Source organism: Miniopterus schreibersii (assembly GCF_964146895.1).
Source record: "Miniopterus schreibersii genome assembly, chromosome: 3".
Lineage (NCBI taxonomy): Eukaryota > Metazoa > Chordata > Mammalia > Chiroptera > Miniopteridae > Miniopterus > Miniopterus schreibersii.
Genome location: NC_138103.1, coordinates 93,476,673 through 93,493,704, shown reverse-complemented (window position 1 = coordinate 93,493,704; position 17,032 = coordinate 93,476,673). Strand labels below are relative to the sequence as shown.

At 49.2% G+C, this 17,032-nt stretch overlaps 1 protein-coding gene across 1 annotated transcript in view; it reads right to left on the bottom strand.

Moving 5' to 3' along the window:
- The window catches only part of PDZD2 (PDZ domain containing 2), a 295,568-nt gene extending 285,775 nt beyond the window's left edge, over positions 1-9,793 (bottom strand). The window contains exon 1 of the mRNA XM_081131387.1: positions 9,739-9,793. The gene's annotated coding sequence lies outside the window, so the exon portion shown is untranslated. The remainder of the gene's footprint in view (positions 1-9,738) is intronic.
- Positions 9,794-17,032: the final 7,239 nt, after the last annotated feature.

Sequence of the window (17,032 nt, the reverse complement as noted above, 5' to 3'; positions counted from 1 at the left end):
GTCCACGGTTACCAGAAGCTAGAAGAGGCAAGGGAAGGATTCTCCCCGAGAATCTCCGCAGGGAGCATGGCCCTGCCAACACACTGATTTCACACTTCTAGGGCTTCTTATGAATGCAAATAAGTTCCACCTTTGCATACTAGGAGGCAACCTGGTCATCTCTGCCTTTCCTTTAAGGGTTCAAGGAAGAGGGTTTAAACCAAGTACGTGTCCAGCTGGATCAGAAAAAGTCTTGAGCCTTATATGCCCAAGTGGAGAAAAAATATAAATGAACTTCTTAGCTTCTCAAGCTTAAGCCCCAGGGCCAGCTTTTCAGAGGAGTGCATTTAGAATTTAAGTAAGTCTGTCTCTTCACTGTGTTTTAACAATCTGTGTCCTGGGTTTATGAGCAGGAAAATGAATTAGAAAACTCAGAGCTCTGTGGGGCCTTTAGGGATCCTGGGCAGTTCCTGCTTCTCCGAAATTCTGTGTGGAATAACGGTTAAGAACACAGGCCTATGAGTCATAGAGATTGGGTTCAAATTCTTGCTCCAACTCTTACTAGATGTGTAACCTCAGGAAAGTAATTGAAACTGTTTGAGCCTACCTCCATCATCTGAAAAATAAGAATAACTGGGATCAGTCCCCGGAATCTAGTAAGTGCTCAATTTGTTCAACAGCTATTTATTGAGCGCTTACTGTACACCAGGCACTGGAGAAACAGTGAACAAGACAAGGGCCTCGCTCTGATGGAGCTTATATTCCAACAAATAAATCAAAACTTTATTTTAAAGAGAAGTAATGTGATAGAGTGCCTGGGGTGACCATTTCAGATGACATGGTTGGAGAGAAGACCTGAGCAGGTCTGGGGGAGAAGCTTCCAGGCAAAGGTATGGCCCTACTGAGGGGTAGAGCTTGGTATGTTCCAGAACAGAAACAATGACAGAGTTTCTGGGCACAGAGAATGAGTGCAATGAGTGGTAACAGAGGAAATCACTGGAGAGGTGGGTTAGGGCAAGGGGCCTGGGTCATATTCAAACGGCAAAGAAAAATCCCCAGTTTTAAGCTTGGAAGTGACGTCACTTGATTTGTATTTTAAAAAGTCACCTCTAGGTTTTCTGAGGAGAAAGGACTAGGGGTCCAGAGTGCTGTCTGGAGACCCAGTTAGAAGACTACTCCAGTAGGGGTCCAGGGACAACACAGTGGTGACTTCAACTGGGGTGGGTGCCAGGGAAGAAAGGAGAAGGGGGTAGATAGATACTGGACAAAGGGCCAGAAGGACTTACAGATTTAGTTTCTGGGAGTGAGGAAAAGAGGAGAATGAAGGGTAGTTTCTAGGTGTTGGAAATGAGCCTTTGGGTAAATGGTGATGCCATTTACTGAGAGGGAGGAAGAGAAGCCTGAGGGAGAAATATCAAGGATTCCATTCTGATCATGCTAGGTCTGAGATGCCCATTACACACCCACGTGGAGATGCCAAGTTGGCAGTGGTGCGTCTGAATCTGGAACTCAGTGGAGAGGTCAAGCTGGAGACATAATGTGGGAGGCAGCAGCACACAGATGGTAGTAAGGCCTTGAGGCAGGTGAGATTTCCCCAGAGGGAGGACAGCTAGAGAAGAAGACCCAAGGTCAAGTCCTAGAGCAACTCCACAGTACACCGGGAAGGACAATGTTACTCGATTATTGTTATCAGCATCATTTTATCCATCTATCTCCCCACCCATCCTGCCATACATTAATGCCATAGACAATCACTGAGCACATTTACTGAGAGGCAGTAAAGAGTAGTGGTCAAGAACGTGAGATCTGGAGCCAGACTGTTCTATTTAAATCCCGGCTCCACCAGACCCTGTAACCTTGGAGAATTTGCTCAACCACACTCCACCGCCATTTGTCCATCTGCAAAAGGAGATGTAGTAGGCTGAATGGTGGCCCCTAAAAAGATATGTTCATGTCCTAGTACCGCTGAATGTGACCTTATTTGAGGCGAGATCATCCTAGATTATACGGGTAGCCCTAAATCCAATGACAAGAGTCCTTATGAAAGGCACACTAAATAGTGATACACAGACATAATAGAAGACACAAGGCACAAAAGAGAAGGCAATGTGAAGACAGAGACAGAGAGGAACAGTCACAAGGCATGTCCACAGTTACCAGAAGCTAGAGGAGGCAAGGAAGGATTCCCCCTGAAACCTCCACAGGGAGCACGGCCCTGCCAACACCTTGATTTCAGACTTCTGACCCCCAGAACTAGAAGAGAGCAAATTTCTGTTGCTTTAAATCGGCAAGTTTGTGATAATTTGTTATAGGAAATGAATATGGGGGTAAAACAGTATACAGCTCATCAAATGGTTATGATAATTAAATGAGTTAATATATGCAAAGTGCTTAGAATAGTTCTTGCCAAATAGAGAACATTCAAACAATGTTAATTTTTACCCACATACTGGATATTGCGCTGGATCCTGAAGGGTCTGGGGAAGAGGCAGCTCATCTTCAGAGACCCTCGGGATAAAGACGGTGCCCAGGCAGCTGAGCAGGTGAGGGACCAGCAGGTGGAAAGGGTGCTCAGGTGCCAAAACTTGCTGAACGCTGCTCCCCAGCAGTCACCAATAAAGAAATTAATAAGCCTTACATCTGCTCAGGTTTTTAAAGACGAGCAGTGGGTCCAGAGAGGGGTTAACGCAACCCTGCATGGTCCCTTCCTCTCCTTGCACCATCTCACCGCCCGCTCTCTCGTGAGGATCCGTGCTGATGAGGACACTCGGAGCACATTTTCTGGGGACAGCTGTCTCTACTTTGAGCCTAATGATATTGGGAATAACGATGACCAGGGCGGGGTAGGGGTGGAGAGTGGGCAGTGGAAAGCTGGGTGGAGGGTGCTGCCAATTTTGTGTGCTGAGTGATTTTGTAATAATATTTTCATGGCTCTTTAGCCTTGGAAGTTAACATTCTCCACCAAGGGACCCGCATAGCACAATCTAGCTTTACCCAAATCTCTATAAAATATACTTTGCCAAAGGGATGGGGGTAGAATCCAACTGAAACACAGCTGAAATCAGACATTTTATAAGTGTCCATTGGCCAACGCACAAAACTGTACAGAGTTTATTGACATCTAGCTTTATTAAACTTGGCTCCATTTTCTCCTTTGTAGGTGTAGAACAAAAAAATCTTTCAAACACTTGAAGAGACTATAATTGCTGTATTTGATCACCTGCACGCAAATATAAGCGGTGCTAGGAACCAGTTAATGTTCCTCAGGGATGAAGGGCCTTACTGGGTGTTCAAACTTGTACCCACCAGCCCAATATAGTACAGCTAACCCGAGACACACGTGCCTGCCTACATTCCAGACAGAGAGGCTTCTGGAATATGGGAATTACACTACTACCCGAGGCCCTGTGAGCAGGACAAGCAGGTTCCCATTAGACAGGCATCTGCAAAGTGTTGGCCTCTGGTGAAAAGCACATAAGAGTCTGTGTCCCCCTAGATATGGCAGTTCTCACTGGGAGGAACCGCAGCCAGATAGGGCAACAAGGGGCCACAAGAGACCAACGCTCCCAGGCATGAGTCTCCTCCCACCACCTTCCTCCAGATGCCCAGAGGCCTCCCCTGTGAGGCAGCCCAGTCCCCCCCAACCCTCTACTGCACCCACCATGATCCCCTCCCACCCCCACCCCAGCACACTGCTTATTCCCTCAGCAGGCAGGTCTCGGCCAGGGACCTGAATGGGTTTCCACTGCACTAAGTATGGCCCTGCTCGGGGGAGGACTCCCATTCTGCGTTGTATCACTGCGCCTTTGTTTTTAGCAAAGCAAGATGACACTCTTGAGAGGCCAGGACAACGAGGTGTGCGTGTTCTGAGATGACTGGTTTGAGATAGCAGAGTTAGTTCAAGCCTAGTGCACGCAACACCGGGTACGAGAGGTGTCCAGGGGTTGATGAAAAGGAATCCATGATGTGCGCAGGCCAAGTCCATGTTCACTCCTGCTAAAACTTCAAATGCCCCCCAGTCTGGGGCATCGTTCTGTTAAGGGCCACACATACCATGGAAGCCCCGCCTCGGAGGCTGTTCAAACACCACAGATCCGAACTGGAATGAACTAAATTTACTTCAACCTCAAGGCAAGGAAGGGACTGGGCCCTTCAAGGACTTGCAGATCCTTAAGAGTTTGCAGGTTTTTTATCCTCATGTGGATAACTAGTCATTTTAGGCTGCTCCAGACAACAAACTTCCCCTATCTCCTTGCTATGATTTCATCTAATGCTTGAGACAATAGTGTATGCAAAATCAGTACTTGCTATAAAGCCAGTTCCCCAAGCCCCACTTCTCTAAACCTCATGTGTCCTAGAGTGTTTCATGAGCCACAGAAACACTTTAAAACCTAAAAATGAATAATCTGAGCATAACTTAATCAGCCAGATGTTCAATGCTATCCGGTTTCATTGGATAGCTTCGACAAAGAGAGTTAATTCTTCAGTTTCTGATTTTCTGTTCACTTAATGTGTTCCTGTAGGTAATGCATGCATCAGGAGGCCAGGAGTTCTCAGAACAGGGATTGTTTCCTGGCCCCAGTGAGAGTGTAGGGTGGAGAAGGTGCTTGGCATGGGCAAGGGGCCACAGCCAGGGGCAGGCGTCTTCCCAGAGCTGGAGAGACTTAAAAGACAAATGTGTCTTCTCCGCACACTTAGAGCCTTAACAAGCCATCTCTCAGCTCAGGCGCCTTATCAGACCACAAAGGGCCTCTTCAACTATTGAATTTTCAAACCGTAAATGCTCCCAGTGTTTTCTTGAACACATTTGTAAATAGAATGCAGAGCTCTTTGGATCACAGGCAATTCAAGTCTGGATCAGCTGACCTACCTGGCTTCACATCCTGCCTCTGCCCAGAACTGCAGGACCCATGGGAAATAGACGCTTTCCCGATTCTATCTCTCTTTTTTTCCAGTTCTAGAATATGGCTATTATAAGATCAAGAATTTAAATTTTATAGATGCCATAAAAGGACCTATCATTTTAGATGCAACCTACAAAGGACAACATAATCTAGGCATACACCATTTCAGGCTGAAAATAATTTGACAACATACTTTTTCCTTAAAAAACTTCTTTTTCTTTAAAAAACACCACCATCCTGCACATATTCCCCTGATATCATCTAATTTGGCAAACATCTATTGAGTGTTTACTAAATCAAGCTAAGTGCTCCTTTCCTTCTCTCTTCACTAATAAGTGAGACTGTTCATTTAATCTCTCTAGGTTTTAATCATAGATCCATTAATAAAACCAACAGGGTATGCAGATTTTTAAATCTTCCTCACCCACCTGCATCTTGCACAATTGCCATTAAAAGACAACAGTTCCCAGGATCGAGCAACTGTAAATTGTGCTTTTAGTTCCAGTTGTACTGGAACGAGGCAAGTTCTCTGCTTTTCTGGGCCTCAGCTTCCTAAGTGCAGGAATTAGCAAGTGTGAACGCACCACCCCCTTCCAAACCTCCGAGGAGGGGGAAGGAGACAAGGCAGGACTGCCCAGCTCTGAGCCTTAGACACTTGACCTTTGCATAGAGAGGGAAGTGAAATGCAGACGTATCCACTGAACCAAGCCAGTAGATAAAAGGGCAGACATCCTGAGAGAGTCCTAATTAAGGGGGAACAGGGAGGCCAGGCTGCTCGGAGCAGTCCAGTTTTTCACCTAAAGCTGAAAGAAAGCTTCGGTTGGGTCCACTAGAAAGTCCTACCTTCTACATTCAACTGGGCTGAGAGGCTAATTCCTTTCTCAGCACACTGTCAGAGGGACCCACTTCATTCCGGAAACTGCTATTGAGGGATCTGCACGCACACCTCAGCACCTCTTTTTATTCCTCATAAGGGTCTCCCTATTTAGTAGTAGTTGTACCAATTTTGCACATGAGGAAACAGGCCCAAGAATTTCGAATGACCTGGCCAATGAGAAGTGCTCTGCACTTGGGCTAGATTCCAGCCCAAGGTTCTGACCCCAATTCCAGAATCCTTCCTTTCCCTCCGGGCTGCCTCAGCTGGTGCCAGGTGCCAGGTTCGCCTCCCCTGGCTGGCAGCTGACGTCCGCCTGTCCCCACAGCTCCCAGCCTCCTGCAGTGACGCCCGCCTCCCAGCAGGTCCTCCTGTTCCACCAAGACCCATTGGTCCCTCCACTGCATTGCAGGCTCCCTCCACGCCTCGTCCAACCTTGGCTTCCCTCCTACCTTCCAGGGAAGGCAGATGCCAGCTTTTCTTCCCCTGCTCCTGCTCTGGCCTATTCCCTCCCAAACATTCCTTATCTTATCTCCATTCTCTCCCACTTTCCCACTTCTCCTTTGTTTACCACAGGTGCCTGGGAGGGGGGACTTGGGGGACTCTCCTGAATAAACCTCCCCACAAGGCTACCACCTCCTCCAACTACTCTCCGATTATTTTTAACTGGCACAGGTCTGGATCCAGTGTCTATACTCCCCACGTCCACTGTCTTGGCATCACTCTCTCCTTCGTCCCTGTAACCTGGCTTCCATGACCATCCTTTACAGGCACGCTCAGTCTCTGTCAAAGGCCTTTTCCCCGTCATCCTCCCGGGAAGCTGGCCCTTCTCAGGCATTCCTGCCTGCACCTGTCCACCTGCCTCCCTCAGGGGTTTGCCTCCCTAGCATCGTACTTGGTACTGTGGAGACACCTGAGGTCAGACAAAAAAGAAGTTAAAACTCTCAAGGCTCCAAGTCCACCTTGTTACGGAGATTCAGCCTCTCTTTGGGTTTGTCCTCACCTTTTGTGGGCTTGTCTTTTTGGGGATGTTTCCCCTTGTGACTGGTGTTGTAAGAGGGACCTGGGGCCACCTTCCAACAGGGCCATCCCCCTCCTACCATGGTCTGAGTCACTTAGGCCCACGTGATCCAGGACAAGGGAGCACCCACAGCTCTGTGCTATCCTGTCTAGCCCACTGGGCCTGGACCTTCCAAGTCAGGGTCGGGACTACACCCTAGAGTACAATCAGCCAGAGGTACAAGGGTCTGGAGTGTTGCCTCTGCCTCTCTCCCTGCCTAACCTGATTACATCGGTGGGCAACTGGGCATGAATAAAATAAGGTCCTAAAGAAACAGGACCAGAGCACAGGATAAGTGCGTAAAGGGGGCTCCGTAGAGTGCTGCTCCTCTTGGAAGAGAGGCAGAGAATTCACAGAGGAGGAGACCTGTGAGCTGGATCTGGAAGAACTGGGGGAGAAAGGATATTCCAGGACCTCACCCCAGAAAAACAGCATTGTAGACACAGAGAGTAAGAGTAAGACAGGTCAGGATGCTGTGTGTGTGTGCGTGCGTGTGTGTGTGTGTGTGTGTGTTGGGGGACATAACAGGAAAGAAGTTCAAGGCCACATATAAGATTTGGAATTTATCGCACAAGGTCCTGGGGGCCACTGATGGGTTTTGTAAGCAGACGTAGGCAACCGACCTTGGTGGCTGATTAGATGTGGGAGGAGTGAGGAGTCGGAAAGGATCTCTCGAGGTTTCCGGTATGTTGAATGTTAGAACTCCAACCCCTATTCCAGTCAACTGTGTACCTACACTGCTATCCTGCAGGTGGCCTGTTTCCTCTTTACCCCAAATCCAAGCAGCGACCACACTTCAAGTCCATGTCTGGCGAACCTTTGCTTTCTTCCAAGCCTGCTGCCACCCCTGGGTGCAGACCTCCACCCTCCGTATTACAATAACCTTCTCACTAGTCTCCTCACCTATCACCTCTCCCCGATCCCAACTTTTTCTGTAAGAGATCAGATTAACCTCCCTAAATCACATGGCTGACAGTGACAGTCCCTTGCTCAAAAATCTCAGGTAGCTCCCTACCAGCTGCAGAACCAAGTTCCCCCAAGTCCTTTAGCTCAGCCTCTTCTTCCATCATCCTAAGGGCCACACCCTACCTGAGGACCAGCCTCTCAGCACGCACCTGATCTACCTGGGATCTCCTCCACAAAGCCTTTCAGATCTCCTCGGTCAAAAGTGACTGTCTCCTCCCTACTTCTAAAATGTTTTATTTAGACCGCTCTTCAGGTGCTTTAGTCATTGCATCATCCCTTCATTCCCTCACCCAACAAACATAGGAGGCTTATTATATGCCAGGCGGGCACTGCTTTGGATCTGAGCTCTCAGCACACTTATCTCACTTCTCCTGATAGACTGAAACTCTGACAGCAAGGAGGGAGCCTCTTTCATCTATGTGTGTCCCGGGGAACCTTTAAGCCCCTGTGCACAGCAAACCACAGGTACTCCAAAAATAAATTGGTTGAAATGAATAGAAAAATTATCATAAGTTTCCTTAAACAGTAAACTGCCTTAAGTGTATGCAAAATCAATTTCAATGATAGAGATTTAAAGTATAACTCAATATTTTTCCAGGAGCATATTAACAATGTCAAGGGAGATGCGTTTATATAACTTTACAGGGTTCTGATCCTTCCTCTCCCAGAACCTGCCTTCCCCTTACCCCTCCATCTCCCCCTCCTCCCCACACCCACATTCACAGCGGTCCCCGGCCCATGCTAATGGAAGGAGGAGCTGCGGGAGCTACAACAAACCACCTACAGCCACGAGTGTGCTCTGAGACAGTACTGCGCCCCCACACTGCACCTGCCCACCTGCACCAGCCTGACACCCACCCAGAGTCAGGCCAGAGAAGCTGGCCCTGTGGAAACATCAGGGCCCTAGAGCCCGAGACCAAGGCAGGCTGAGGGGGGGAGACCCCACTGGGGAACGAAGGACCAGCAGCACCGAAGGTCCAGGGAGGCTCTTCCTACAAGCAGATCCAGGTATCACTTTCTGCAGCCATTCGGCGACCACCTCCAGCAGCCTGAGCACGGTCCACCAGCACCTCCACCCGAGGCACCCCACTCTCCGTGGCAGCGAGAGGCCAGCCGGCCGCAGGGGAGGTGCAGCCCCTTCCCGCCCCACGCCCCACGCCGGGGGGCGCAGCGTGCGCCCCGCAACGCCCTCGCGCCCGCTGCCCCAGTCCCTGCCTCAGTCCCCGCCAGGCCCGTCCTCACACTCAGTGTCCCTCACTCGGTCTCTGCACCGATCGGGGCTGCGGAGGCCAGGCTTCTGGCAAACTCCAGCAAGGGCCCCGGACCCTCCCCCGCTCAGTTCGGCATTGCGGGCGGGCGAGCGGCCCGAAGACCTGAAATGCCAACGCAAACCCAGAGAGAGAGAAGGGGGGCGGCCAGCTTTCAGGAGGAGCTCCGCTTCAGGGGGGCACAGGGTGTCCCCGCCTCCCCGGCAGATGCCAACAACCGCCCGAAAGATGCCCTGGCTCTTTGCGAGCCCCCCCACCCCACACTCCCTCGCCCCGCGCGTCCCTTCCCCGGCAGCGGCAGGCGAGGTACGAGGGCGCGCGGGAGACGATCCCAACGCGGCACCTGAGCCCGCGCACCTGAGCGCCCCGCCCAGGAGCAGAGGACCGGGCGGCGGCTCGGGGCGGGGACACGGAGCGCAGGGGCGTCGCGGGGGGCCCCGCGGTCCCCGGCCCGCTCCGTCCGGCGTCTTCCCGCGGCCGCGTCCACCCCGCCCCCGAGCGGCTGCGAGGGGAGTTCGCTCCGCGCCGCGTAGACCCGGCTTCGCCTCCCCGCGCGCCTCCGCGCCGCCGCCGGGGTTCCCGCACCGGGATTTGTCACTAAACTTTCCCGGGCGCACGCAGGCTCGGAGGTGGCCCCCGCCCGCCCGGAGCCCCACACCCCCCGCCGCGGCCGGAGGGTCGGTTCACCTGCGCGCGGCTCCGCGGAGGTCGCTGCTGCTCGCGGCTCGTCCGGACCCGGGCGCCGCCCGGCGGGACCCGCACCGCTGCTGACGCCGCCGCTGCCGCCGCCGGTGCGGCCGCCGCGCCCGCCCGGAGCTGCAGCGCCGCGGGGCTCCCGCAGCGTGGGAGGCGCGGTCCCGGGCGCCCGCGGCCCGGCGGGTCCCCGCAGCCGGCCCCGCACCGCGTCTCCTGCCCGGGCGGCGCGCGCGGCGCTGGGAGTGGGCTCCCCGCGCGGCTCTCGCGGCGGCGCGGCGCTGGGCTCGGCCGAGCCTCCAGGAGGGGCGGGGATCCCCTCCCGCCGGCGCGCGCGAGGGGCGGGGACTCCCTCCCCGAGTGACAGAGGCGGGGGGCGGGGATTCCCCTGCGGGCGGGACGCGGGGGGCGGGGATTCCCCGCGCGAGGCACCCCGCCGGCGGAGCGTCCCCCGGGTGCGCCGCGAGTCCCGGTGCGCCCGCTGCAGAAACCTGAGTGTCTCGGGATTAAGGATCCAGGGAGATGGCAGCTCGGAATCTCCAAACGGCGGGGCTTGGGGCGCCATCTAGGCGCAGGAGAGCGAGCGAGGGGCTGAAGTTGCCTTTCCACGGCCCTTCCCATGGCGCCGAGAAAAGTGTCAATCGCTTTTCCAAAGAATGGGGCGGGGGCCAAAGAGGATGGGGGAAGGGCTAACCACCCACCCCAAGCCGCCCTTGGCCTCTGGTGCTTGGGATGCCAAAGTATGTTTAACCCTGGTTTGAGAATTTGGGGGGAACCTCCTGGCACCTCCGAGCTTCCTCTCCCCCCAGGCCAGCCCCCCGAGGGAAATGCGCGCAGAGTGGACTGTGAGGGCTGCGCCTTCGCCCTTGGCCTTGCTCCAGGTCACTCGGGGAACAGAAATCTCAGGCTGTTCGGAGCCTTCCCTGCCATGGATTTCCAGGAAGACCTTCGAATATTTTTGGATCTTTTTTTGTCATTCTTGTCGTTCTGCCTGCCACAGGGAGGGGTGGATAAGAGCATAACAGGGAGACTGCACAGCTCTGCAAATTAAGCTCTCCTCAGAGGAAAAAGCCGGTCTGTTCAAGCGCTAGCAGATAAGAGTAAAAACATATGAAAAATTACAAAACCTGGGATAATGAATAGTTGAATAATGCTTTTGACATTTTCTGCAGAGCAGTAATTGGAAATCTTTGCTTCGGGGGGGATGGGGTGGGGCAGGGATCGGCCGCCGCTTTGCCCAGCAAGGCAATAAGCTCTGGTCTCTTGGAAGAGAGAGCGGCATAAATCACCTGCAGACTCTGCAGAGCTGGCCGGCGGCGTCAGAGGCCAGGGTGGTCCCAAGGCGTTTTGAGAGGATATTTTTGGCAGGGGTTGGGGTAGGAGAGTACTTGAATTCGGCTGTTCTTCAGCCTTTATAATTACCAGGCTACTGAGATCAATGTCTGCACCAAACCAAGCTTTACGTGTTACAAGCCATGCGGTCTCAGGCACCAGAGCGTCTCTTCCTATCTGTAAATAGAGAAAATACTGACCGTGCAGTATTGTTGTAAGGATGGGTGGTAACATAGCTTCTCAGCACAGCATGTAGAAGGTACTCAAGAAATGGCACCTATCCTCTGGAAAGGTAGCATTGGGACATCACAAAAAAATCTTTCTAGAATCAAACAGTGGATTCTGTTTTTTTCAAGCCCCAGATCCATTTCCCACCAGTGTCTCCCAATCACACAAGCCATGAAGCGCCCCGCCTATCTCCTGAGCTTCTGTACCCAGCACCTACCTCCTTGGTGGCACCCATTGAAAGTTTGCTGAATAAATGGATATGTAAATGAGTTGATCACTCAAACCCTGAAGCACTGCTACTTCTCACCCAATTAATCCCCAACCCTTCATTCCAGCCATGTGCTCCTAATCTGTAACTTTGTTCTCTCTACCAGGACATTGTCACCCTCCTGTGTCTGTTGAAATTCCAGAGTTAAATGTCACTTCTTCTGAGAAGGCTTCTCTGATCACTGGCACCAACATCAGGTTTCTTCTTTCCCACTAATTGTTGCAACAGTGGCACTTTCTACAAGTTGCTGATATAACCCTTGTCAGGTTGTATTAGGTTGTAGGAATCACAGTGATACAGTAGGCTGACAGACATGAGCAGAGTAGGAAAGATAGGACATTACCCCCAGGGTAACTTTTCCTCCCTAAGCCTACTGCTAGTCATGCAGTTTAGACCCCCTGACCCTATCTCTGGTCACTCGGTTTGGACCCTCCCCTGGCCTTCCCTCTCCTGGCATGGCGCTAGGCATACCATAGACCCCCTTAGCGGAGGAACAAGGGGGCTGGACAGTAGCCTCATATGACTCCCTTGTACAATCACCCCCTTAAGCATTAAGCACTTGGGACAATGAGGTTCTGACCTGCATCAAATGATCTTTAAAGCAGAGCCAAGGGTCTGTTGACCACAGAGACAGAGTTTTCGTCAAACTAGATATAACACCTAGGCCTCAATTGTGCTTCAGCTCCAGGGCCAGAAAAGCAGTAAGGCCAGGCTGGGCCACGCCTTGGCTGACATCAGGACCAGCTGCATGACTAATGGCCCTTGCCCTGGTGCCAACCAATCAGTGGAGACCACAACCCTGAAAGGACACACCTGAGAAGCTGATGGATATTCTGCTGAGATCATCTCTTGGGACCTCCCCTGAAATCACGGTCTTTGGAAAGTAGATAAAAACCCTCAGGATGAGAAGTAGGGCTGGTTCTCTCTCTCTGGGGCACACCCCAGAGGCCTTGCACATTACCTTTGCCTTTCTTTTCCGTAAGTGCCAAGGGCCCTTCTTTTGCCTTTGTAACTTTTTTCCTGAGCCCATGCAGCCCAGCTGACTCACTTCTTTCTAACTCTGTGACTTTCTAAATACACTTTCTCCTTCAATTTGAGTTCCTTGGCTCTGAATTCTTTCTTTGCTGAACTCAAGAACCAAGGTTACTGAAAGGGGTCCAATCGCCGGTAACACCTGGTGTCATTTCACCACTGACAATAGTGTTCCCTTTCATACATTGTCAGCTTGTGAGTTCCTGGAGGCAAGAGAACCTAGATATTATTATTTGTGTTCCCAAAACCTAGAGTGGACATAATGTCTAATCCAATAGCCACTCAATAAATATTTGCTGAATTAAAATGAATTCTTAAATATAGAGATGTATTTAATATGTGTTATATACAAAATTTATGCCTATGTCATATTTTATCTTCTGTCTCCTTTGGACATGGCTCTGCTTACCAGCTTAAAGTATTCTAATTTCAATCACTTTTCATCCAATATTTTCCAGAGAGTTTTTGACAAGTTCAAGTTCTGGCTTGCTAATAATAGCTCACCTCTCAAGAGGTCAATCAAATGCATGAAAATTTTGTTTTGCCCTTGCAGTCTTGCCAGTCTGAAAAGCTCACCACTGAAGGCATTTATTTCCCAATGTTTGAAGTTCAAAATGTAAATTCTTTCTGCCCCCTTGTTAAATATTTAGTCACAGATTAGTACTTCCATCCAAGTTGCCATATTAATTTATTGCTCATAACTGCATGATACGGAAAAGGGTGTTGGATACAGAAAATCCAAGGACGAAAGTAATGAACCAAGAAGAAAGTGTATTATCCTGGGAGACACTATGTCAGTGATAAGTAGAAAGATGCAGCACACTTTGAGTGAGTCCAGGTCAGTCCTCAGGGACTGCAGTGGCATGTGGTTTACCTGTGAGCTTTCCCCTTTATGAAGAAGAATCTACCCACCAGGCACCTGGGCGAAATGGGAAGTCTCATCACCAACTCAAATGAAATCTTGAAGACCACTTTCTATCTTTTCTGCTCAGTGCTCTTCCAAGTATGTTGGGGTGGGGTGGGGGAGAAGGCTTAGTCAACAACTGGCTCAATTCCCTTTCTTATCCCAGCCCCTGTGGCTTCATTTTATCTCCAAAACAGACGCTAGCTTCCTGTTTACCCAGTTAATTACCCCCCTTTCTTTCTTCTACAGACTCCTGGCCACTAAAATGTCCATTGGTGAACTCATATTGGAATGAGCCATCCCCTGGTCAAGGAAGAGCTTAAAGAGAACAAACAAGGAACAGTGACAGTAAAGCATTAATTCAGTGGATCCTAATCCCAAATGTGTTTGAGGATCCCCAGGAGATTTGAAAATTCAGGTTCCCTGGTGCCTACCCCCTCCCCACAGGCCATCACACACCGAGTCTTTTTCCAGGCTCTGATACTGCATTTTCATCAGCAGGCCAGTGATGGTGACTTGGAGGCCTACACCTGTAGAAACACCAAAGTAGAGTGACTTTAAAAGTGAGAGGGAGCCCAGGTAGATCACATTCCAGTATTTGGTCATAGAAGTGATAGATTTTATTTTAAACCTTAATGAAAATTTTATAATATTTATTCCGTCTCAGACCAAACCTTTTATTAGCTAATATGTGAAATGAACCTACACTTGATGTATCCTGTTTTAAAATACTCGTTTAGGGGGAAGGTTTAAGTAGTTTTCATCTTGCGTATATTGAAAATGATGATTCTCAATGTATTCATGAGCATGACATTGGACTCATGCAAATGTGTTTTGCTGTTTTCGGTGTTGTGTGATATCACCACACATGCAGAACTTAGGGATTTTCTCCCAGGAAGGCCCCCCATACAGAGTACACTCTCTCTCCTATTTACCTAGGTGGCCACAACATCCGTTATTTTATATCTCTGACAGCCTTCCATTTATATTATGTAAGCATTGGTTTCCAGGGTAATTTTTTATACAATTTTTGAATTCTCTACTAGCAAGTACAGAGCAGATATTGCTTACTTTCACAGTTTATATAGATGATTCAAGAATTCTGTCCAGTGCTGAACTACCCCACATGCTTAGGGCACCAGCAAAACAAGGCAACTAAAAGGTTGAAGAGTCGTCCAGCTTTGATGAACGTAACCAGTACTTCGCAACCAGCATATCTAAAAAGAAGCTATTTTAGTTCCACATACACACAGGTTTTGCTTTATAGTTGGCCAGTGTCTTTATTTTGAATTTACACATGGGGGCCTTCTTGGGGCTTAGACCTTCTATCACACTGGCACAGTTGTGAAGCTTGTGTTATCCCCAATTCCTGTTCCCACCTTGTTGTAATTCAGGGAAATCACCGTGTTTCTAAATTTGTAGACTGTTTAGGTACGGTGTTCCTGAACTCCTCATTTGTGCACAGCACATTCTCCTTCCTAACTTCTGTCTCCCCGCTGATTACTCTCCTTGTGTTCTGCTCTACTTGCTTATGAAAAGGCATCATGCGAAGTCAATCATATGCTATTTTTACTCCATCAGCTCCTTCTTACTTCCAGATATCTTTATTTAATAACCTTGAAAAAAGCAACTATAAAAATAAACATTGCTAGTCATCTCTTCTGTTTTCTTTTTCTAATTTTACATTTTCACTCCTCGCCGTCTCTTGCTAAACTCAGCACCTGCCTTGACTATGCAGTGCGGAGTAACCTGGGGCAGCCTTTCTAAATGGGATAGTGGCGCCTGCCTCGAACAGTCTCCTAGGGATCTTAGTCCCCAGTGAGCTCATAGGTGTGAAAGGGCTTTGAAAAAATGTAAAGGTCTCTTCAGAGGAGCAGGGGCAAGATGGTTTACATTGCATCTCAATATACAGCAAGAATCACCTAGGGTGGCTGATAAGGCAATTGACAAGCTCATCGTTAATGATTTTCATGCATTATGAATGACTTTGTGGGCCAACCATCATGCATGCATTTTGCCCGTCTGCTGTGTTCAAGAGCAATGAAGCAAAGAAGTCCACAGGAGGTAGGACCTTTGAAGAAATGATATAGTGGACTTGAAAAAGCCAGATGTGGTAAAAACACAGCCACTGTCTATTGGAAAATACGCAAAAACATCTTATTTTTGTTTGGTTTTGGCAAGTGCTAATAGTGACCGCCTTCTCTCTAACTGCCCATCCGAATGGGTTCCTCATAAGGCTGCTTCTTGGAAAACCCTCCAGGGATCATGCTCTTTCTTGCTTGGTCTTTATTTAAGTCATGGGATCCTTCTCATTTCTGGTTGATAAAACATCATTAAAAATATTTAAGTGGCCTTTTTTTTTTTTATTTCTTAAATTTCATCATGAAGCCAGAGAGAAGTGAGTCATTTTCTGCTTTACTGTGTACTTATCAACAAAGCAAACAACCTAAGTAGTTTTTAAATAATTTGCTTTTTTAACTTAGACATTCAGACCACCTAGAAATAAAGAGAGAAGAAACAAAAGAACGCAGGCAACACAAGATGACAAGATCTCAGAATTCTAGAGCCCAAAGGAGATGCCTTGGGAATCGACTTGCCCGCTTGGTTCTGAGACTTGCCTAGAAGTGCTCCTGGAGGGGAGCAGAGTGTCCTTTGGAAAAAAGTGGAGAAAGTTCCTGTAGATTCAGGTGGCCTCTCTTTCCTCCCATCACTTTGGAAATGCTAATTTTATCTATTGCATAATATATAATGCCTGGTTTTCACAATCAAGATGCTATGTTTCAGGACTACGGGCTGTGGGATAGACTAACTTCAAAGATGGAGGGTACCCACGTCACCTTGTCATCGAAGGGTGCAAACAGATCTGTCTTATGCCAGCATAGAAGAAATATTCTCCAATGAAGGCAGCAGACTTATAAATTAATTCCTTATGATAAATCCCAAATGCTCCTAAAAGAATGATGTTTTTCTTATTAAAGTCTTTTGAGATGGGCATCATCAGTCAGAATGTCATGGGGCTTATCAATATTGTATTGGCACGAAAGTGCTTTTAGAGATCAAATAAGTTCACAGAAAATGTGGTAACGCAGAGCATCGCATTGCAGAGTTTCTCAAAGTTGGCTTCTGTGCATAGATATTGTTTCCTAACAAGGACTCACAATTGACTCCAAAACTGCTTTTCTTTCTGGAATTTCTAATTGCAAACCTTTCTCTAAAATCATAGTGAATAGATATCATTTCATATTAGAGTTTTTTGCCAGGCCAGAACAAAGGTGAGGTAGGAGAGGTGCGGAAGGTACAAAATATAAAGGTTGCACTCTTGCTCTCAGGGGTGCGCCTCACTTGGGGCTGTGCCTGACCCTGAGAGGGAGGCCTCCCTAATTGTGTGCCCTTGGCGCCTCTCTGGCCTCACCCTGGGCCTGGCCTCGGTTCCCTGACAGAACATCTAGACTGCAGAAGACACCTGAAAGTTTTGGACGCTGATTCAACAGGGGGAAGTGTAGCAATCGGGATTAATAGCACAA